Source organism: Muntiacus reevesi, chromosome X, assembly GCF_963930625.1.
Source record: "Muntiacus reevesi chromosome X, mMunRee1.1, whole genome shotgun sequence".
Taxonomy (NCBI): Eukaryota; Metazoa; Chordata; class Mammalia; order Artiodactyla; family Cervidae; genus Muntiacus; species Muntiacus reevesi.
In genome coordinates, this window is record NC_089271.1 from 119,204,762 (window position 1) to 119,227,221 (window position 22,460).

General features: G+C 40.5%; 1 protein-coding gene across 12 annotated transcripts in view; it reads left to right on the forward strand.

The window, feature by feature from the left end:
* The first annotated feature begins 446 nt into the window (after positions 1–446).
* The window catches only part of MBNL3 (muscleblind like splicing regulator 3), a 114,608-nt gene continuing 92,594 nt past the window's right edge, over positions 447–22,460 (forward strand). For 7 of the 12 annotated variants that reach the window (XM_065915033.1, XM_065915032.1, XM_065915034.1 and 4 more), the window contains exon 1: positions 447–636. The gene's annotated coding sequence lies outside the window, so the exon portion shown is untranslated. Of the gene's footprint in view, positions 637–1,471; positions 1,533–4,769; positions 4,876–10,738; positions 10,864–22,460 lie in introns of those variants that run through there. The other 5 variants (XM_065915025.1, XM_065915026.1, XM_065915027.1 and 2 more) reach the window with 5 other exon arrangements.

Here is a 22,460-nt window from a genome sequence, read left to right on the forward strand (position 1 = left end):
CAGCTGATAAGTGTTGGTGAGTATATAAATAAATATGTATTTTGCCTTCCGTGGGCCGACGTATTTATTGACTGCGGTCATTTTTGGAATTACCTATTTAATCTCATAGCCAGAGTGTCTGGAAGCGTCCAGCTCTGAACCGCACTGCATTGCTCATTGGCAGTTCGGTTCCTGCAGCTCACAAACTTTGCTGCCTCCCTCCCTCACCCCCACCCCCACCGCCGTCCCCTCTGGGACAGTGTGCAAGTTCTGTTTGTTCTCGCTTTTGTAAAACCTGCGCGTTATGATTTGCTGCCCCAGCCCCTTCCCTTAATAATGAAATGGCAAAAAGCCCTTGCAGTGGGGGCTGGGCCGGCCGGCTGGGGGAAGGGGCGCCACACCCCCTGAGAATAAAGCCCGCGCTCGGCTCCAGGAGACCCGTGAGCTGAAGAAAGACTCCACCAATATACAGAGCGCTACAGAAAGAGTGTGCCAGCCCTCGGAGCGAGCGGGATCTGGAGCGCGACTTTTTGGCGCTCTCCGGGAGCAGCGAGGGAGGCGGAGGACAGAGAGTCCCGGGCTGGGCGCGAAGTGGGGGGCCGCACGCCGCTGCATTCCCGCCGCGTCTGGAGCTGGGAGCCGCGGGCGCCGGGCCAGGTGAGGTCGGCGGGGCCGGTGCGGGGCCGTGCGGGGCCGGTGCGGGGCGCGCCGCGCTACCTGGCCAGGCGGGGCCGCGCGCCGCTTCCCAGCCCGCCGGAGTTGGGCGGGAGTTGCCGCTGGGGCGCCGGGAGTCCCCTTGCCGGCGCCGCGCCCGCGCGTGTGCCGGGCGCGGGGCCCCGCGAGGGCCGCCGGGTCGCCGGGCGCTGCCGAGGACCGGCCGGACAGCCGGCCGGCCGGCGGAGGGCACGCCTTTGGCTGCGGCCGGGCGGGGTTTGGTCCCGGGTTGCCATGGCAGCCGCTCGCCGGGCCCGGAGCCCCGCGCCCGCCCGCCCGCCGCCGGGGAGCCGGGGAGCGCGAGGTGTGCTCCAAGTGGACTGAACCAAGCGCTCGGGAGGCGCGGGGAGGGCCGGCCCCGGTCCCCCAGTGTCCCCCAGCCCGCCGGCGGGCCCCCGCGAAGGGTCCCGGAATAGTGGAGGAGAAGAAAATCCTCCGGTCTCTGGCCCCGCAAGGAGGCTCGCCCGAGCCCGGGGGGTGGCGGGGCGGGGAGGGGGTCGGAGGGATGTCGCCTGCGGCCGACAGTCCTGTGCGCGTCTCTCACTTGACATTTTCTACCCCACCGCGGCCGACTCGAAGCCGGGTTGCTCGTCCCAGCCGCGAAGTTCTGTAGGTGGGGCGGGCTTTAATTTGCCTATATCTAATGATTTCAGGAGCCTCGCTTTAAAATGGCGGCATTGGGTAGTCACCCGTGCTAGAGGCTCTCCCCGCACCGGGGCCACCTCGCGCAGCGCGGCTTCTGCTTCTGCTGCTAACAGATGGCGCGTGCCGCTGCCCCCGCCACCGCCGCCGCCGAGAGCGGGACCCCTTAGCCCCTGGGTTCGCGCTAGCAGCAGAAGGTAAGGCCGGCCAGGAGTTGGGGCTGCCGAGCGTGGCTGCCTCTCTAGGGCGCCAGCGAAATCGAACGCCTTTTAAACTTTATTTTTCAAAATGGCAAGTAGAAGGAAAAGTCATCCTGCAACTTTGTTAGCGTTAGGGGCTTTCATCTTTCTTCTTCTTTTTCTGCTTCCCTCTTTCTCCTTCCTTTATATGTCTGTATGGCATATATGATGCGTGTTTTGTCATTGAAAGGAACTTCGTATACGGCACACCATCCGCAAGTGCTTCTAGGCGCTCACGTCCCCGGGGCGGTGCGCTTTCCTGCGGCGCGGTCTGGTCTCACTTCCCGCTGCGGAGCAACACATTTAGGCAGCTTGCTTTTACCATCGGCATCCGAAAGGGCCGGAAGGTAGATTTCAGGAGACTCTTGAAAAGAGAACTTTCATTTTTAGCGTTCACACGATAAGCTTTTATGGTTAGACAGTGAAATTAAATCAAGACCAGCAACCCAAGTTCACATGCAGGTGATTCAGTTGTGTAGGTTTATCGTTAGTAGACCTACTGTGTGTTTTGCTGTCTGCTGACCATTAGTTGATATAGATTAATACAACAGTGAGGGTGAATTTATTGATGCTGTAATTAAGATAGCGTGTTTTCCAAAAGTTCTTTTTTTGAGATGTTCCTAAATTGCTGGTGTTTTTGAATCGGGTATGAATCCTCACAGCATAATGCCACAGGTTAATTGACGGGAAAGCACCAATTAAAACAAAACTTGCAAGATTTAATTTTGAAATGATTGCTAATTTTTCACTATGTTGACCCCTTGGTTTAATAAGTCTTTGGGTAGTTACTGGTATAATGGTTGGAAAGTGGACTGTTGAATAGCTGTACTAATGACTAGACATCAGTGTTTAATACAGTTCACCTGAGGTTTTTTTTTTTTCCCTCTGATGAAAGGCATATTGACCATGGAGCTTAACAGCGCCCTCGGATTTTTCTAGTTATATTCACATTTTTCCATTTTTCCTACGAGAAATCTAGTCCTTAATATTTAAATACTTTTAAACATTGTTTTTAAAATGTTTCTCAATATGTAACACTTCAGGGAGATGCTTCCATATTTATTGAAACTTCCCTGAACATAGCCTAAAAGGGCTTCTAACATTGTTTTTAAAATGTTTCTCAATGTGTAATACTTCAGGGAGATGCTTTCATATTTATTGAAACTTCCCTGAACATAGCCTAAAAGGGCTTCTACCCCTAACCCAGGTGATATTATTCTACCTCTGTCCACTTTTGACTTCTCCCAAAGCAATAGGAGCAACTTGGCTGGCAGGTTCTCCTGTTATTAAAATAAGCTAGCTCCCGAGGAGTGGTGGGGGTAAAGAGATTGTTTTGCACCTGTTCGGAATGCTGCAGTTTTCCTGTCCAGGTGCTGTGGTGTGCCGAGAAAGAACTGAACTGTTTGCAGTGGAATTTACTGTATAATCCATTTTTCAGATTATTGGTGGTGGAAGTATTTAGGGAAGTTCATTACTTCACATCCGAAAGGAGAGTTCCTCTTGCAGGTAGAGAAATAGATAAGCTGCATTTGTGCAAGAGAGCAGGGATGTCACAAAGGACCTTCTCCAGTTTTTAGTGATTCCATCCTTAGTCTCCAGTTCATGAAGCTTTGCTTCCTCACGTGCTGCCTTGTTGCTGAATGACTTTGGGCAAATGCATCCTTAAAAGAGTGGGGTGGGGGGTGCTAAACCTTGGGGCCAGAATAGATAAGCTGAACACGTGTCAGAGACATTATGAAGACATTTTGCCAGTTAAACATTCACTGGCTTCCTAGACTGATGAGATTGGAGACCTTGTATGAAAACATAAGCGAAGGAGTTTGGCAGAAAAAAAATATATTTTGAGAGAGAATTGATATGGTGCTGGGCTAGAGGTGGTGACTGCATGTTTCACTCTGTTTCTAAGAGGCGCTTCATTTCTCTAATTTCCTTTGCTGCCTTAATGACTCCCCTCAACTGTCCAGTCCAGGCGTTTCACAACAGGTGCCTTTTATGGGGGATAAAACCTATGATTCCGAGCTGGTATCCGAATTCTCTTTGGTAATCTCCTGCACCTACCTTTTACCTAAGCAATGCTTTGCACAAATTAGGTGCTTAGTACATGTTGAGTTAAAAAAAAAATGAGTAGTTGGTAAACACAGAGGAGCAGATTTTGTGCTCAGCTTTTAATTTAAACAGAAGATAGTTTGCTTTTTGTGCACTGGCTAGAACCTCAACATTTGAAGTCATTTAGGACATTCTTTCCCTTCGTTGCCTGCATTGTATTTGCCTCAAATGGGTTCCCTCGCTTCTCACTGCACTGCTAGGCTCTTGTGTAATTCATCTCTCTGACCGGTAGGTGTATTATTATCTGCCCAGCTCTGCCCTATGAAAAAGTCATCACAGCAGCCTGGGGGAAGAAAGGTCTTGTCTTTGGAGGCGGTACAGTAGTGCACGTGCTGGAACAGTGGCTGTGTCTGGGCTGCCGTGCAGATGATCACAGTGTAGTCGGAAGTACAGTTTTGTTCTCCCCCCAGATGTCTTTATATGTGAGAGGGAAGGGAAAGGAAGAAAAGAGTAAAAAAACCCTAATGGGATGAAGATTTTCCTTCCGAAAACTGTACACTTATCCTGCTTATTAATAGCACAGTCCTTTCAGGAAGGTGGCAGAATTGTTCTGTTTTTAAATAAATCAAACTGTCTGATAGGATTACAAACAGAGATTGGGGCCTAGCAGGCAAGAATAATTTACAGTCCATGTTTGACAAGTAATTTGATCCCGTAATTAAAGTTAGATAATGGTCACTGACATGTTACAGCTATCAAGTGTCTGAAAAAGCATGCAAGCTCTGCACACCTTGACTTCGTCAAGGTGCTCCATACGGTTAAGTTGTCTTATGACAGTGTAGTAGGGTCACCAGATGGATTTTTCCCCTTTTATAAATGTATGTGATGTCAGGAGAGTAGAAATCAGAAGTTTTGTTTCTTTGGGGGGGGGGGGGGGTTTCTGTCCCTCGCTCCATGTACCAGAGCTCTCGATTCAAAAATAAAAGGAAACCTGTGCCTCAGATGAAATGACGTGGGCCCTTTCCCTCTAAGAGAATAAACTGTTTGGGAGGAAGTACCTTTAATTACTAACCAACCCAAAACAAACACAAATTATGACCCAAAAGAAAGCAGATAGAGCCATATTAATGTAAGCTTTTATATCTTAAGGAATCCGGTTCTGAAGCATCCTGCTCTTCCTGAATGATTATATATTGCTTCAAGACAGCCAAATGACAGTGTTGGAAAGACAACTCTGAGCATTAGGATAAATAAGGTATCAATTACATTATCAGGTGTTAATGCTATCCGTTTGACCTAAAAGGAGTCAGAAAAGTTTTTTTTCCCAGATCATTCTAATAAATACACAATATAAAACCATAATTTATTTCTCCTTGGTATTCAGTTGAGCGATTGTGTTTTGATTTTTATTTATTTATTTCTTTTGAGCGACTGTGTTTTTAAAAGAGTGATAGTAAAATAATGCAGCTGGGAAGAAGGACCTTATTTTTATTTGAGAAATAAAGGCACCCCCAAGTTGTCTGGGTGCATGGAAGCACACACATGTGCACAATATATAAATTAGTCTTCATCTTAGGACAAGTTTATACAACCCTGCATTGATTTATTCCCAGATGATTATAGAAAAATACCTATTTTTACAGCACTCCCCCAATTTTAAGAATGAAAGAAAAAACTTCACAATAAACTATAGTAAATGTTTGCATTACACTATGTCTCTCCGAGGCTCTGTACATTGAACTCCGGTAAGTTAAATAGAATATATTGATTAGAACTCAAGAGGAAGCAGAAATGAAAGAAAGCTTGATTTAAGTATGTGTGTGTGTAGAGGTGTATATATGTAAGTGAATATATATGTAAATGTATATAACATGTACAGTATATATAACATGTATGTTATATATTCACATACATGCCACACACATACATATTTTTTTCTCCTTCTACATGTGTATAATCCTTTTCAAGAAACTCAAGCATAGTAACCCCAGAACTCGTCATGATAGCCATGAGACCAAAGTGTTAAGGGAAATAAAAGAGACTAATAGAGATTTAGAAATCAATTAGGCATGCTATTTAAGATATTATGTCTACTCTTAGGGCCTTCTTCTATCAGCATTACATTGGCTCATGAGTAGAAGGAGTGATTTGTTTCTAACATTAGGCAGAGGTTAGTTTTGTGACCACACAGTGGATGAACTTGAAGGGCCCAGAAGGAAAGGGCCTCCAATTGAGAAAGGCAGTCTGGGCAGAATTGCAGGAGATTGGCACTAGGCTTCTGACAGGCTCTGTGATCTCCTTAAGGCCATGGGAGCATCCTAGAGACCGACAGTTTGCTTGATCTTATTTTCCAATGTGGATTACTCAAATTAGTTTAAAATTGTCCCCACCAGTTTTTTTTTTTTTTTTTTTAATCTCGAGCTCCTTGGCATCGCCTGCAACTGGTGTGGAAATTTGAGACTAGTTTCTTAAGGCTTATTCAGGTTTCCTTGAATGTACGAGTAACTCCTTATTAGGCAAGTTCCTGGGTCTCCTTTATATCCCCAGTGCCTGGTACACAGTAGTTGGTAGTAGTGTTAGTCATTCAGTCGTGTCCAACTCTTTGTGACCCCACAGACTGTAGCTCGCCAGGCTCCCCCGTCCATGGGATTCTCCAGGCAAGAATACTGGAGTGGGTTGCCATTCCCTTCTCTAGGAGATCTTCCCAACCCAGGGATCGAACCCAGGTCTCCTGAGTTGCAGGCAGATTCTTTATCATTTGAGCTACAGGGAGGGTTCTCAGTAAAACTTGGTTAAGTAAATGGGAGGATATTCTTTCTAACTTGTTGTTTTATTTTATGAACGGCCTTCCTGTGATTTCAGGTAGCGTCATCTATTTTTTTATTGACAAGCAAAATTATCAACAACAACAAACAGAATATCCTGCTTGATGCCATGGTAGCAGCTCTGCCCCAAGTCCAGGGAAAAGCAGGCAATGGCAGCCTTTGGGCTGAGACCTCCAGGAGCAGCCTGAAAGCCAGATGCTCTTTTCCTGTCACCTGTCATTGCATTTAGTGTATCCCCAGCACATCCCAGAGAAATCAGTTCGCAACCAGAAGTTATGTAGAAACAGTCCTTCAAACCTTTTTACCAGGTTAAAAAAAAAAAAAAGGAACAAAATCAGAAATACCATGACTCAGATGCCTTGTGTCATGTATAGTTTAGAAAGTGATGAAGTCAGATAAAACCCCAAAAGGACACTGAGAGCTGTCTCATTTTCACTCAAAACCTGATTGCCCATTTAGAGGGTGAATTTGCATAGGTTTTTATTTACCAAGATACAGGTGTGAATAGTGCCTCTTTTTACTGTATCCAGAAAGCAAAGTCCACCCTGTGGAAGAGACGAACTGCCATTTCAGATCCACTACAATCATCTTTTGTGCCCAGAGGACCATGAGGCTTTAGGTACAGCTTTTGGAGTCTCTCCTTATATAGCAGCGTGAAGAAACCAAACAAGGGGCTGTGTTTTTATTTGGCGGGGGGCAGTTGGCCTGTTAGCAAAGAACAAGAGAGTGGAAGAACCAGAGAGCTTGCATTTCAGCTTTTGTTTTTAGTCTTCAGTCTTCACACAGGAAAACAAAGCAGAACAAAAGTACCATGTATAATAATAATTTGGACATATATCTCATAGTATAATTTCTCACTTTTTTTTTTGCTTTACAAACTGAGAAAATGAGATTGTCACATAATGTTAGGGTGGTTGCTTTATTGTGATTGGATCCATGTACTCGGTAGTGGTTTTTCCAAGTTCCATTTAAAATATATAGAAACACACTCAACCAGATGCGTGGCACGCTGGCAGAGATCACGTTCCTTCTCAGCACCCTACTGGAGTTTGCTCTTGTCCACTGAAATGCAGGCACTCCATAAATGGCCCAATTTTTTTTTTTTGTTAAAGAACAAACACATTGATGTGTCCCCCCACCCCCCCGCCCCTTGCTATCTATTATCAGTGAAGCTCCTAGAGAAGAGGAGTGGATTCTTTTCAGAGGTGATTTTGAGCAAAATTTAAACTCTCAGTTTGTTGATGTCAGCATCTTTCCTAAGTGATTGGATAGCATGAAGAAAACCTTCTTAGCTCGTCCAGAAGTATGAGGTGAAAAATATACAGATTATAGGGTCACTTTTTATGTCTAAGAGCTTCAAAATGTAGAAAACCATGCGGGTCGAGGAGGTGCTGGGTAGTCTGATCTATTTTATAAATGCCTGTAGCAGTGGCCACAGCCACAGGAAGGGACTGGTCTATAAGTGTTCTGCCGGCTTTCTGAAGCCAGGGTCTGGGCTGGGATCACACTCACAGTCTCCCCAAGGAAAGGCCTTTTTTTTTTCGGAGAAAGTTTGGCAGAACTTTGGCCAACTAGCTGCCCTGCTACTGTTTAGTAATCCTCTTTCTTTGATAAACCTGGTTTTGCTGGGGGATTCATCTGGACATCCCGAGATGTCCCCACAATAACATGAGGGCAAAATGCTTGTACTTTCCAGCTGAAACTTCCCCTCCAAAGATCTTTGGTGATTGAGAAGTTGAGAGGCTACAGAAATGTGACACAGGGCTTGGCATTTCACAGTTCTGGAAAAAAGACAGGAATCCCTCCATATGGTGTGAAGAGTGTGTTGACAATAGTGAAGGATCTAAAATGTGATTCCCTTAGAGACCTCTCATGCCTGCACATACTTTGAGGTTATACAGGTCATATTGTGGGCTGGTGAGAGACAGAGGGAGAGAGAAACCAAATTGAAGACACTAGTTCCTCTTCTATGGGATATTATAGTCTGCACTTCTCTCCTTACTCATCAGGTGCATGCAAATTGTTCTGAAAACTGACCTGAAATTAACAGGAAACATCTAGGTTATCTAATGTCTGATCCTGAACACTTTTACTTTTTACTTTTGCTCATGTGGTCTGTTATTCCTGTATTCATTAAAATGCAGAAGTTCAAGTGACTGGTTGTGTGACTAGTCCTAAGGAAAATTTTTGGTAAAAGTTGCATATTTCACTTTCAAGTCTAGGTCATCTAACAGCTCCCTTCATTGCCTTCCATCTTATCCCCAAAGAAATTTCCATAATATTTTTAGCCATCTATGAAAACAGTTCTGACATAGGCATTGAGAAATGGTGACAAGCAATGACAGGAAATGCCGTTTGCCCTGGTCTCCTTCATAACTTAGTGAGACCACAGCTGCCGATTTGCTTTTCACTTCCTGTTTGGGGGCTATTTGGGTCAAAAGTAGCAGTGTTTTCCGTATAGAGATGAATTTTTGTTTTTGGCTTTATTCTGTAGGGCCACGGTAAATCTGTCACTGGACTGCATATTTTGTATATTTTATGAACTGTATCATGTGGTTTGAGTTTAATTTGGAAGGCAGTACTTTTACAATAAAGATCTGCCCACACCCCCCCCCCCCACACACACACGTGCAGCTTTAGGGTCTGGGGTTGCAGGGGCATTCGAAAGTTTATAGCTCTATTTACACAATAGTGATTGCTGAGAAGGGCATTTCCTGCCAGTTAATGACTGGTCGGAAAGGCCAACGGTCCAAATCCAGGGAGAGAGGACCATTCATTAAATGCCACGAAGGGACCAGGATGCTTTTATCATGAAGTGGTGGGGAGAAAGTGAAAACACAGTCTGCCTTTTGAAGAGCCCAAAGCAGGGCCAGATATGGAGGTGCTGCTGTGGTGTGAAAAATGGACCTTCTTCTCATGACCAGGACCAACTGACTTTCCCAAGAGGGTACCCAATCAAGACGTGGATGAGGAGGGCATTTCCTTCAGGTTGATGACCCATGGAGAGAGGACAGAGAAAGATGATGGTCCTGAGCTGGCCCAGTATTAGCTGCCTAAATGGTCAACTCACAGGCGTTACAGTGCCCTTAAAAACCTTTAAGATCACAGGATTGAATTTCCTAACTGGTTGGATAACCAATTCATTGTGAAGTGGACAGGAATTTAGGGATGGAAAGAATGATCTCTTTTCAAGGTCAGTTAAGCAGGACACCAATATTCTGTTTCAATTTCCTAATGTAAAGAAGGTAAATAATATGTATGAAGAATGCTTCACCTCTTGTGAAAGGAAGTGTCTTTGAGGGCTGTAATATTAACCATTTAACCTAAGACATTCTCAGGAAACGGTTTCGTCTGCAGTATAATTCTTGCCTGCTATAAAGCAGCTGAGGTGTGAAGCATTTGGCATTGATTTAGAGCAAAAGCAGAATAGGACCAAGATTAGGTTCACATCCAGGAATCCCTGACTTCCTGGCCTGTCCTTTACTCCCTTAGCTTCTTAAGCCTTCAATTTGCAAAAATGTTAAATGTTTATAAAGGATAAAGATCTGCTCTAAGTTGTTTAATAGATACCTCCACATAAGGGGGTTCTGGGACACCCCCACTTCAGAACTTGACTTAGTGTTTTACCTTGAAGTTTTCTTTCATATCTTCCAAATTTGGTAGGGGAATGGCAGGGGTGGACCCGACCTCTGAAAAACAGGCAATCGTAATAGGCCAGGCACCTGGATTTCTTCATGGGATTGAGTCATCTGTCACAGGCAGAGCACACCAAATATTAAGTTTCATTTTTGGGTCTGGAAAATGTCATTATATGCTTGTTAAATATTCAGTAATCCAAAGATTGCTGGTCATCAGCATCTTCAAAATTAAAAGAGTTTTCTGAAGTTTAAAACACTCTACAAATGAACTGTATACCAGTTACTGTTGTTATTAGTAGATGATACCTGAAACACATTTATTAAAAAGAAGTGACTTGGGTGAACTAAACAAAACAGTTCCAAAGTGATTTTATTGTTGAGAATTCTTGCATTTGAATGTTAAGATGCACTCAAATTTTTCAAGCTCAGATTCAATATAATATTCTGATTTACAAAATGTTTTGGATTAAGAACAAACAAGGTTCTTCTGAGTAGATGTCCCATTGACCTGAATATTAACATGCATTTATAATTAGCAGCACAGCTGCATTTAAATAATGATCCAGAAACCTTAGAGATATCTTGTTCTAAGAGGTTAAATACCCCTTCCATCTTCTTGACATCATGTTTTGTTTAGCAAACCCTTTCTTTGTAGGTTATCCCCAAATATATTTCATGCTGGTTCGGATTCAGTTACTGTAGTCTGTACTAGTGGCCTCATAATTAATGAAGATTTACCCTACTATTAGCAGAACTAATTCCATTACCTTGTGGCATGTGGTAAGTCTAATTTTTCTATCACTGCAGTCATCAAGTAGTAGGCAGCAAGTCATTAGTGCATAATGAAATCCACCTAGGAAGTTATGACTAGCATTTCTTTTAAACAAAATTGAATAGACTATATAGCAAGAAAACATCAAAATAGATCATGTAATACATTTAAATATTTTTGATGAGATTGTTATTTCAGATCTATACACATATATACTTAGGATGTTAAACTGTGTTTCTTATTATTTGTTCCTGTTGGAAAGTTTAAAAGTCAGTGTTGTAGTAGATGTTATTTCAAACCAGGTCAAAAATGATTTTTCCTCTTTTTTTGAAGGGAAGGTAGTCAAGAGATACCGGGGACTTGGTTGCTGACATATTGAATGATGTTGTTTAAGTACCCTGACAATTGTGTGTCTGTTTTTCAAACTAAGAAGTGAGACATAATGCTGTAGGAATGCTGTAAGATTTAACATCTATGATACTGTTGTAGTCCAGAGGGTATGCACTTTAGGTAAGTATTATGTCTTTACCAAGTGATGTTGACAGACCATGAGACACAGGAAACAATGTTACCTATGAGCAGAAGCCAAAAGAGTACATCTTAGAAAAACAACAACAATAACTAAAAATCTTGAGATGGCTGGATGTGAGGTGCTTCTAGCAGCAAAAGAGTGGTCAAAAAATTTATGTATAGGAAAAAAGCTCACATTGTTATAGGATGAATTTAATGTAAGTGTAAAGAATTTAAAAATTGGCTTTTACAAATCTAAAATGGTCATATCAAGAAAGAAGAAAACTGATTTTTAAATAAGTTGTAAATGTACACATTTACCATATGTTGGAAGAAAACCTGTGGGTGGCTATTTTTTTCTGCAGTGAACAAAGGCACACTTTAAAATGAGTTGTAAAATTGTGAATGGGAGGCATAAGCTGAAAGTTAAATATACCTAGGATGTTGATGAGAAAGTGAAAGTGAAAGTCGCTCAGTCGCCTCTGACTCTTTACAAACTGAGCTATCAGGAAAGTCCTGTTGATGGGAATGATTACACAAATAAAGATGACAATTGTCACATAGCCTTTCTAATTACTTTTTTGGGCTTCTCTTGTGGCTCAGTTGGTAAAGAATCCACCTGCAAGGCGGAAGACCTGGGTTCAATCCCTGGATTGGAAGATCCCCTGGAGCAGGGAAAGGCTACCCACTCCAATATTCTAGCCTGGAGAATTCCATGGGCTGTGTAGTCCATGGGGTCTCAAAGAGTCGGACACGACTGAGCGACTTTCACTTTTACTTTTCACTGATAAGAATTAAGCCCCCCCGCAAAGAAAAGAATTAAGCCCAGCACTAGGAAAGAAAGGATTTACTCACATAAGGTACTGAGTATAATCCATTAAGAGGTTGGAAACAGCTTTAAAAATCTGGATAATTTGTGCATATTCCTTTGAATTAAATCGTTGTTAGGGAGAGTACAATATAGCCTTCTAGGGTACTGTTGTGTCTCCAATAGGATCATAAGGATCTGCCCCCCCCCCATCCCCAGTTCTCTCCCAGTGCCATGAAACCTCTTTTATGACTGGACATGTTGACTTCATTCCCAAAGGTCTTTTACTGTGGACATCTTTCAGAGCCGTTAAGCCCTGCTGTTTTCTCCACACTGACAATATGAAATGAAATTAGGCTTTTCATCAGACATTTAAATGTTAAATTTAAGTTACTGCTCTGGAAATAAAATACAATCTCAGTTCTAATGAGTTGATATCTAAACTCTGTCACTGTAAATGAGTTTTATCTCCCTCTTCAGACATACCATATTTAAAACTTAAGAATAGAGAAAGGCTTACACATCTAATGGTTGTGTAATTAGCAATCAATTCATTAAATGGGATGTAAAACAAATTAAGCACCGTAATAAAGTGTTATACCATCACTGACAGAAATGTTCCATGGATTACTCTATTCATGATGATAAAAACTAAAAAATGATGAAAGAATCTGCATACATTTCCTTATCTTTGGAGTGACAGGTTTTAACTATTTCTTGTTCTGTTCATTGAAGCTGTTTAGAGAGCACTAATATGTATGTTTTTAGGCCACAGGATAACTTTGCCTATAGCATCTGTTTCATCATAAACATTTTAGTAGCTAGAGTAGTTAAAATAAGATGTGGGCCATTTAAATGTGAGTTATTCAGGATTTTCGGCTGCAACAAGGATGTGATAGTTTTGTGTGTTTGGGGTGAACAAAATTTGCCTTTGGTTTGGGATGTCAGCTACTTTAAAATTTTTTATACAATTTTAAAAGTTCTACTCCATTTATAGTTACTCTAAAATATTGCCTATATTCCTTATGTTGTACAGTACATCCTTTCGTCTTTCTTATACCTGATATTTTGTGCCTCCCATTCCTCACTCCTCTGTTGCTCCTCCCCACTCTGGTAACGACTAGTTTGTATCTGTGAGTCTGCCTAGTTATATTAGCTAGTTTATTTTCCACACATAAGTGATATTATACAAAACTTATTTTTCTCTGTCTGATTTGTTTCACTTAGCATGATGTCCAGCATAATGCCTTCCAAGTTCATTCATGTTGTTGCAAATGGCAAAATTTCATTCTTTGTTCATTGCTGAGTAGTATTTCAGTATATGTATTTATTTTTATTTTTAAATTTGGTTAAAGTATGGTTGATTTATAGTATGTTAGTTTTCGGTGTACAGCAAAGTGATATATGTATATATATATATATATATATATATGATCTATATATGATATCTATATATATACCTACTATATATATGGTCCATTCTATACATAGTAGTGTGTACATATTAATCCCAAGGTCCTAATCTATCCCTCACTCCCACCTTTCCTCTTTGGTAACCAGTAGTTAGTTTTTGAAGTCTGTGAGTCTGTTTGTGTTTTGTAAATAAGTATATTTGTATCATTTTTTTTTTAGATTCCAGGTTTAAGTGATATTGTATGATACTTGTCTTTCTATGTGTGACTTAGTGTGATAATCTCTAGGGCCATCCATGTTGCTGCAAATGGCATTATTTCATTCTTTTTATGGCTGAATAGTATTCCATTGTGTGTATATGTGTGTGTGTATCACATCCTCTTTATCTTTTCATATGTTGATGGACACTTAGCTACCTCTTTCACTTTAGCCCCGTGGGGTTTTTTGTGAATACTTGGCAAATTAATAGTAATAAAAAGAAGCTATGGAAGAAGGTTTGCTACATCCGCCTAAACCCCAAGCTGTCGTTCATTTCACACATCATCCTAGTTTTTCTCAGTCTGAGAAATATAATGATCTCTTGTGTAACACATCTGTCAAGTTTCATTTAAAACCTCAAGGTATACATGGAACATAAGACCCTCAATTGGTGAGTTTGTTTATTGTGAATGACTATTTCCCTTAGAAGGCAGTGAGACTGTGAGGGCATACTGTCTTCTAGAATGAAGAAGGAAGATTGAAAGAAAGAAAGAGATGCTATATTTACTAGTCTTTTGCTTTTGTAATTCCCTATAACTTATTCCTCATTTCTGTGGGACCAGAAAAATGACCCCAAAAATTAAGATGTTGGTATTCCTATTGGCAGAATTTTTCCCAAGTGAGGAAAGCTCCTTGGTTCTAAGAATTGCCACCGTTAGTGCTTTCGGGAAGCCTGCAACAATTGGACATGGGAAAAACAAAAGCTTGGTCCTCTCAGTTTCAGGAGAGGAGCTCTGGTTCCTGTTGTTCTTCATGTCGGGTAATAATTCAAACAAAACAAAGCAAACCCCTCTTGAAATGAGAGGTTGATTTGTTGGTTTGTTCTTAAGGGAAAATAAGCTGGTTTCCTTGAATTCCTGTAGAGGCGGTGTTGCGGAGGACACATCCAGACTTTGGAGTCGTCAAACTTTCAGCGTCCTAGAGCAGAACAGAACTGAGGCAGTACGAAGGCAGAAAGTTAAATCAACAGCCATTGCTTTTGTGTCATGAAGGGTCCCTTTCTGATTTGCTGGGTGTAAAACTTAAGCATGTGAGATGTCAGAGGCATGCAACTTCCCGTGACACCTTATGTCGGCAGGCGCAGACAGGGTGACCTTGGCTCTTGGAGTTCTTGGGTGGCAGTGCTTACTACCAGCTTCACCTCCAGTAATGTATTATACTTTTAAATCTATCTTAATATCTGTAGGCAGGAGTTTATATATAGGAATAAAATTTGAACCCCCATTTTCACAGCCAATAAAAAGGTCCTATAATAGGTGTTTATTTAGCATCAACTGACATTTATCGAACAGTTACTGAAGCCAGATGCTCTGAGCCCTGCTAGGTGCTTTCATTATTGTTATGACATTTCCTCTCGCTATGAAATGCAGTTGGTTCTAGCTAAGCAAGCATGCTCTTTCACACCAGTAGATATTGGGCTAAAGATTGTACCTTCAGCTCTTTGCTCACTTTTTAATACAACCCCACACCACCCTCACAAACACAAAATAATTTCTTCATTGTCCAGTCGTATTCTCTTCATTATTTGAGGACCATCTCATGACCTATGGCCTGCCTCTTCCATCAGGGAAGAAATTTATTTCCTTTTCAGTTAAGCCAACATTAATCTCTCAATCATCTTGATGGAACAAATGACTGGTGGATGGTGCTACAGATGTTGTTGTTGTTGAGTTGCTCAGTCATGTCTGTCTCTTTGTGACTCCATGGACTGTAGCACACGGGGCTCCCCTGCCCTTCACTAGCTCCCAGAGTCTGCTCAAACTCGTGTCAATTGAGTCAGTGATGCTATCTAACCATCTCATCCTCTGTCATTCCCTTCTCCTCCTGCCCTCAATCTTTCCCAGCATCAGGGTCTTTTCCAGTGAGTCAGCTCTTGACATCAGGTGGCCAAAGTATTGGAGCTTCAGCTTCAGCATCAGTCCTTCCAATGACCATTCAGGGTTGATATCCTTTGGGACTGACTGGTTTGATCTCCTTGCAGTCCAAGGGACTTTCAAGAGTCTTCTCCAGCACCACAATTCAAAAGCATCAGTTCTTTGGCACTCAGCCTTTCTTATGGTTCAATTCTCCTATCCATACATGACTACCGGGAAAACCATAGCTTTGACTAGATGGACCTTTGTCAGCAAAGTGATGTCTCTGCTTTTTAATACACTGTCTAGGTTTGTCATAGTTTTCCTTCCAAGGAGCAAATGTCCTTTAATGTCATGGATGCAGTCATTGTCCACAGTGATTTCAGAGCCCAAGAAAATAAAATCTGTCACTATTTCCACTTTTTTACCCTTCTATTTGACATGAAGTGAATGAGACTGGATACCATGATCTTAGTGTTTTTTAATATTGAGTTTCAAATTCTACAGTAGGGTGGGAAATAACAGAGGATGAAGCATAAGGAGTCAGGAGTGTGAAATGATGTTGAGTGAAAGTGCTGCTGAAACAGCTACATAGAAAAGCCTAGAACAAAATTGGATTAAACTTGTTGAAAATGCAGAGAATAGCAGAGTAAGGCCTTGGGAGTCAGTCTCTTACCCCTAGGAGTGGTCCAGCACAGCCCAAGGAGAGCATCAGAGGAGGAATCGCTTTGTGCCACAGAAGCAAAGTAGAAAGTTTTTAGGAGAGTGGGATATCAACCAATGTCAAAGGAATTATGTAAGTTGAGGCCACTGGTTTCAGTATTTTAAATGTTATGGGTGACTTTTTAAAGACCAGAAACCAGTTTGCAGAGTGTTGAGGAGTAAATGAAAACTTGGGAAATGAAAGTGGTAATGATTGCTTTTTTGAGACACTTGATGATTAAGAATGAAAAATATTGGAACTTAACAGGGAAATAGGATCAAGGGAAGGAAGAATTTGTTGTTGTTTTTAGGGTGGGAGTGGCTTAAATGTGCTTACTGGCTGCAGGGAGGCAGAGGTGAAGAGCTCTTTCATCCTACTTTTACTCATCAAATGTAGAATATAAGAAATGTCTGTAAGTCACCAAATATATATTGAGTGCCTACCCTACTTGCCCTGAGTCTCGGTTAATATGCACAGTATTATATGTGCAATCTGATTGAGTAATCTATGAAGGGCTCTGGTGTTTATTCTCTTTGTACAGGATTAAGCCTGTCATAAAAGAACTGGGATAGGTTTGGACAAAAAAAGACAGTGGAATTCAGCCAAAATAATAGATAGGGTTGTTTTTAAGTAGCTTTAGAGACAAGTCAGTGCTACTGAATTAGTGAAAATGTGACTGACATCTTTGTATAGGCCAGACCTCAATGAAAATGAAAGAGAAGGTGGTAAAAGCTATAAAAAATAATGATTCCAATATAACTGCCAAGGATGGACTTCTACTCTGTGATTTCCCTTTAGACTCAGATTCAGTGTCAGTCCTTCATCAAGTTAGAAATTTTAACATGGAAGTCAGCTTCCCTAAGTTGTATCTGGCAACTTTAGTTTTTTGTGGATTTTATATTAATATTTTAACATGTAATTTAAAAAACAAACTTTGGGTCCAGATTCAATTCCCCTCATTTTAATCACTCTCCCAATTTTCTCTTCTAGGATGTATTTTGTTCTTCCTTTCTTAGAAGCTGATGATAATTGGTACAAATATCTCTAATGTAAGCCTTGCATTTAGTGTCTAGGGTGATGTTTGATTCTAGACAAAAAAAATGGTTGCTGCTTTGAGATTCTGAAAATGCTTTTTACTCTGGAGAGAAGACAAAATGATGCAAATTTTGTGACATGTTGAAAAACTTAAATCTTTGAAGTTACTGTAAAGGTACTGATTAACTAAATCAGCCTTTGCCAAACTGTGTTTTTGTGTTTTTTTTTTTAAATTTTTTTTTCAGTGGGTTTTGTCATACATTGATATGAATCAGCCATAGAGTTACACGAATTCCCCATCCCGGTCTCCCATCCCACCTCCCTCTCCACCCGATTCCTCTGGGTCTTCCCAGCCCACCAGGCCCGAACACTTGACTCATGCTTCCCACCTGGGCTGGTGGTCTGTTTCACCACAGATAATATACATGCTGTTCTTTCGAAACATCCCACCCTCACCTTCTCCCACAGAGTTCAAAAGTCTGTTCTGTACTTCTGCATCTCTTCTTCTGCCCTGCATATTGGGCCATCGTTACCCTCTTTCTAAATCCCATATATATGTGTTAGTATGCTGTAATGTTCTTTGTCTTTCTGGCTTACTTCACTCTGTATAATGGGCTCCAGTTTCATCCATCTCATTAGAACTGGTTCAAATGAATTCTTTTTAACGGCTGAGTAATATTCCATGGTGTATATGTACCACAGCCTCCTTATCCATTCATCTGCTGATGGGCATCTAGGTTGTGTTTATTTTGCCATATTTTCTTAAGTGGAATGCCTGGGAATTGATGATTAAAATGAATACCATATTCTGAGGATTAAATTATACTAAAGCTACCGTCCCTCTCCCCCTGCCCAAACTATATATGTATGTGTGCATGCTAAGTCGCTCCATCATGTCTGACTCTTTGCAACCCCATGGATTGTAGCCCACTAGACTCCTCTATCCATGTGGATTCTCCAGGCAAGAATACTGGAGTGGGTTGCCATGCCCTCCTCCAGGGGATCTTCCCAACCCAGGGATTGAACCCAGGTCTCCCACATTGCAGGCAGTTTCTTTACCATCTGAGCCACCAGGAAAGCCCCATATATGTATATGCACATGCATATGTATGTACACACATATATGTATAGATGCATATATACATACATATGAGTGGGTATGTATGTGTAAATAATTTTTTCAGCTTTTTTTAATGCTACATTATAAATTGCTGTGCAAACATGACTTGTTGAGAAGAATTTAAGAATACTCCCATCAACAGAAATCAAAATGCTTTAATAATATATTCCTGCCAAGAAGACACACTCTACAAAATCAGCAGTAACTTAGATTAAAAGATGCCCCCCCCACTGCAAGGGAAATGTTTGTTAAGTATAATTCTAAAATGACTATAAAGAATTTACCTTTAATTTCTTATTTATGATTTCTAGTTTCAGCTTCTTCCTTACCATTTTATACTGGAGAAAATAGTATTTCTGTACTATCCTAAATGAAGCAAACTAAATTGTTTCACATTTAAGTTACTGAGAGTATCTTTTTACTTTGCTCCAGTAAAAACAGGCAGCAGATCCAAACTTGAAATAATAGCCTGAATGGGCTGATTAAATCTGTGATCAACAATTTTCAACTCTTTGCTTGATAATTGGAAGAACTGCAAATGAAGACAAGTTTATATGGTTGGTTTAAATTAAGGATATTGTTTTGAGGGAATCAGACAGCTTGATAATCAAGTTGTGAACTCTGTGCATCTCTTAACAAGTTAATTTAATCTGATATCTTTTTAAAAGTCGTGTTCCGTGTTACCAGTTAGCAACACCTCACAGGCATCTGAGCCCCTCCTCCAGAGTCTGCTCTCTGGTTTATTACTATTACAGTTATTTATTGGATTCAGTAAAGATATTGAATTTGCAAATGAACCCTTTGGATGTTATAGTATCTATAATAACAACCTCGGTGAAACTATATTTTTTAACAATGATGTTTACACATTCAAATTAAATAATCAAAATTATTGATACTCATTTGAATTTTTCACAATTAGTGATTAAAATAATTAGAAATGTATATAGAAAATGTATTTTTCCCAAAGTCTTTAATGCATTATTTTTGTATGTGTGTTCACATGTATGATTAATACTGTAATAAATACCTAAGAAATGACAACTTGTTTGTCGAGCTTTGAGTGGAGAAATTCCAGCAAGGAAGACAAAAGTGAGTGATGAGAGAGTATTTCCAAACAAACCTCTCTTAAAATGACTTTTTAGTAAAAGTCTTTGTGTCCACTTCTGCCCAGCTGCATTAAGTTGCAAGAAACATTTAATTTACTTTAGAATGCCAAGTAAGTTGTCTTTTTCAAACCTAAGGAAGTCTGGTGTTGTCAAAATTGCTGTCTTTTTTTTTTTTGAAAGTACTTGCCATCTGTCTTTGAGAGGTAGTTACTCTTTTCTTCAGATTCCACTTCTATTCGATTTCCCTTGTGTCTGTTCATCACTGGAGCTCCCTCTTATCTCCAAAGGTGACCTTGCATTTGACCCTTTAGCCTCAGTTCCTGGAACAACACTAATGTTCCTCAATATCCATGTTGACATCCAACGGTCTGTAGTTTCTTTTCTTGGCAGGAATTTGATTCTTCCAATATTCAAATGAAAACCATAGTCTTGTATGTGCAGAGCAGTTGACAAAGAGAAGGGGGAAGGGGCAATTTATCTGACTGCAGTCAACAAGCTAAACAAGTTCATATGGAAAAAAAGCAAATCTGCAAAACATACATGGAGAAAAGTTAGGTATACCAGCTATGTGTGATTTGTGCAGTTGATTTTCTACAGCATATCAACCCGGACACCATTCCCGCACCCCGCTCCACAACACATATTCACACAAACATACACAGGAACAGTTTTAACAGTTTGAACTTATGTTATAGATATGTAGTATCTGTGGATCTTTTTCAAGTGTATCTTCCTATGCAATATCTGACCTAAAATAAAACAATCATCCTTTTTTCTTTAAACATAACATTAACTGATAACCAGGTTTTTAGTATCAGAGAAGGCCTAACCCTAGAACAATTTACTAGGAAGAAAAGAGGAAAATGAAACTAATATTAAGACTATATGAAGAAGTGATAGGAAGAGGTGATGCAATTTTGTACTCTTTTCTAATGGAACAGCTGCTGACTTTGTGCCAGGCCCTGTGATAAGCACCGTACACGTATTATCTCATCTAACCCTCGCTGCAACATTGTGAGGTCGCTGTTATTATCTCCTCTTTACAGATGGTGAACCTGAGGCTCAAAGAGATTAGGTAGCATGCCCAAAGACATGCTGCTAGTAAACGGCAGCGTCCAAACTTGAAGTTAACTGTGACTCCATAGTCTGTGTTTATATTGTGTAAATATAAAAAAGGTTTCATTGAGAACCTGAGTTTGGGGCCTGTCGCTTTCACTATGTGATCTGAGATTGAGTGCTGCTTGAAGGAAGTAAAGATCTGGAATGACCAGATGCTGTAGACTTTGCAACACACTTCTAAGTTATAGACCTATAAACTGCTAGAAATGGGAGGGAGAAAGCCTAACTCAGTTAACAATACCTTTGTGCAGAATAAGTCTGCTTGGCACAATATTGTCAGTAACAGCAGTCAGACTTTTTAAAAGTCATATTATGGTGGGATATAATATTATTAATTGATTTTTATTTTCTATTAGAGTATAGTTGATTTACAATGTTGTGTTAGTTTCAGATGTACAACGAAGTGATTTGGTTATACATATGTATGCATTTATTCTTTTTTGGATTAATTCCTGATTAGGTTATTACAGTGTTGAGTTTAGTTCCCTGTCCTATACAGTAGGACTTTGTTCGTGATTTTATATAGAGTGTATATGTTAATCCCAACCTTCTAGTTTACCTGTCTCCCCACCTTTTCCCTCTGGTAACCATAAGTTTGCTTCCTGTCTGTGAGTCTGTTTTGTAAATAACTTATACTATTATTTAATAGTGGTAGTGCCTGGTATTTTTATAGGAATTGTTTGTTTAGGAGATTTTCATGTCAGTTGTGTTGAATGCATGTAGTTATCACACCCTTTTTAAATCTCAGGTTGGTTTTTCCCTGACACTTGACTTCCAGGACTTTTTCTGTTTCACTCTGCTTTCTATCCCACTTTCAGCTCTCTTTCTTCCTTTTTTTTCCCCTACATTGGTTATTCATTCAGGATGTCTTTATTGAGCACATCCCATGAATCAGCCATATTTCTTGGTGCTGAGGTTTTAACTCTGAGAAAGTATTCAAATAAGTTGTAGTATTAAGATAAAGATAGTTTTTTTTTTAATAACTTGAGCATCACAAAGCATCAATATCCATAATGCCTTGGATCTCCTTCTTTAGCCTAATCATGTTGTTTTAAAATTGTACTGACTTATTCATAATAGCCCAAAATAGGAAACAATCCAAATGTACGTCAGCTGATGAATAGGTAAACATATGTGTTATACTCACACAATGGAATGCTATTCAGGAATAAAAAGGAATAGAGTACCAATATGTGTATTCAACAACGTGGATGAACATTTAAAATTTTGTTCTTAGGGAAATAAGCCAGACACAAAAGGCTACATACTATATGATTCCTTTTATGTAAGATGTCCAGAATAGGCAAATCCATAGAGACAGAATGTAGATCAGTGGTTGCTTGGAAATGGAAGGGTAGGGGCATAGCTAAGGGGTACAGAAATTCTTTTTTAGGGGACCAAAATATTCTAAAATTGTGATGATGTTGCTCATACCTGTGGATATACTAAAACCACTGAATCGTACATTTTAAAGGCTGAGTGTCATGGTATGTGAATTATATCTCAATAAAGCTGTTATTAAAAATTATATTGACTTATGTATGATGACAGTTATATTATTCCCATTTTAAGAATTATAAAAGTTAAGCAACAGCTAAATGGAGGGGATCGTTGATCTTCTTTTAAAGAGAAGCAGTGGATTGGGACATGTTGGGATTCCCACTCATTCTATAACCT